We start from the raw sequence: 2,224 nt of genomic DNA, 5'->3' as shown, positions 1-2,224 counted from the left end.
TGTAACTTTTGAAAATCTCTAAGAAGCTAAGAATGTCCAAAATATATTTTATCAGAAATTCATCTATAGTATCCATCATCTCTAGAACACTAAAACTGTTCAACTAAAGTAGAATATAACTTAAGTTAGCATATTGCCTCATAATTTGAATTGTCAACAAAAACTCTACACAGAAACCAGAAACAAATGTTATTGATATGTTTCTGTTTGGTGATCCTTTTTTTTTAAGTTCATATCTGCAATGAATTATTTTATTAACTTCTTAGACTCACACACATGAAACAATGCTCATGAATTCAAACAAACCTTAGAGTTTGTGACCAAGACCAATACAACTATTTATTAAGTACTTAATGTGAGGAAGGTGCACTTCTGAACATTTAAAAAAATGGTCAATTTCATCCTCATAACTATATATAAATAATTATTTTGCTCTCCTTTCAAAGATAACAGAGGTATAAACTAAAGAGTCCATGAGCATGTTGGTAGTGATACATGGGCAGGATCTTTTAAACAAGTTAGTAATGCCTAAAATCTTATTCCCAGAGTCATGATGCAAATTATATATAAGCAACTGGTTGTGCCACCTGAAGTTTGGAATTGGAATGCTTTTTGATATAGGAGTCCTTGGGAAAACTATAAGTTATAGATTACATTCCATAAATTTTAAACAAGAGGTTAAAAAATCTTAACTCAAAGTATAACTTCATTTTATCTTCTTTTGCTTTTCAAGAAACTCAAATTATTTAATTTCTTAGATATCTTGCTATTCTTTTTTTATGTGTTGCAGAAAAAATACTATCTCCATTGCAAAATTTATTGGTAATAATTTCCATTTATATTCTTAAAACTTCATCAATAACTTTGATGGAAATTTGTGTTTTATGGATGATTAGGTCTTTATGTAACATGTGTTTATTTGATTAGTGAAAGGTACATATTCATTAGATATATCTAGTAAATACTTTATTACATTTGTTCAGCTTTGATTTTTATTTTAGGTATTTCAATATATAATTTATTAGCCAAAATTAAACCTTGTATAGTGTCCACACTGTGCATGCTGATACCAACAGACTAAGGTGGGTTGAGACCAGTCTGACTATAAACTCAGTCTATAAGTGCCTGTGTATGATTTAAAAAGCTGCTTTGGTCTATGACTGGGCAGAATACAGCCAGGCTGAAAGATATAGAAACAGAGAGTAGGCAAAGTCAAGAGATGTCATGTAGCTGCCAAAGGAAAAAGAAGCTGGAATTCCGGAATCTTAATGGTAGGCCACTGCCTTATGTTGATACACAGATTAATAGAAATGGGTTAATTTAAGATATAAGAACTAGCTAGAAATATGCATGAACCTTTAGCCAAACAGTGTTGGAATTAATATAGTTTCTTTTGATTATTCAGATCGGGGCAGCAGGTAATTGAATAAGCAGTCTCTACCTACAGTTTTGAAGTAAATCTGAAAGATGGAAAAAATGCAAGAACACCATTTACACTATAGGGCCATGTTTGGGTTTAGCAAAAAGTATTAATTTCACTATAGAGATATTACCAATATTGAAGAATTGTTCTCATTTTGTTAAAGAGGACACAGGTTAAAGTAATAAAATTGAGTTAAAATACAGTGTTTGTTACCTACAAATAATTATTTAGCAATAATATTTGCTTGTTGCCTAAAGCCATATTATTAAAATATTTTATGAATACAGCTTGAATATGGCATAAAAAGTCTTTACTTCTCCTTTCACAATTTTACCTATATTAAATATTCTTTGATGATAGTCCCACCTCATTATACTCTGTTTCCACCAAAATTCTTCTTCTCATTGCCCCTCCTACTTTCTTGGCTGTGTGTGTGTGTGTGTGTGTGTGTGTGTGTGCATGTGTGTGTGTTCCACTCCATTTAATTAGATTTTTTTGAATAAATATCAGTGAGAGTTTATTGACTTAATGAAAGCGCTATAATAGCTATACCTTTGAGTAATATGACTCCTCATGGTCACTGAAAGCTTTAACTCTTTATAGTTTTCTAGAAAGTCTGAGAATACACACCTTTTCTATCTATTTTGGAATGCTGCTGGTCCCAATCTTGGGCAATTCTTGTCAGAAAGTGATTGTTGTGTTGCTGTGAGGTTTGTGTATGAAAAACCATGTAGTGTCCAGGAGACAACATTATAGCATTCTCTGCTCCAAATTCAAAAATTAAATTTTTTGTTTCTTATT

Source organism: Microtus pennsylvanicus, chromosome 1 (assembly GCF_037038515.1).
Source record: "Microtus pennsylvanicus isolate mMicPen1 chromosome 1, mMicPen1.hap1, whole genome shotgun sequence".
Lineage (NCBI taxonomy): Eukaryota > Metazoa > Chordata > Mammalia > Rodentia > Cricetidae > Microtus > Microtus pennsylvanicus.
Note: the sequence above shows the minus strand (reverse complement) of the source record.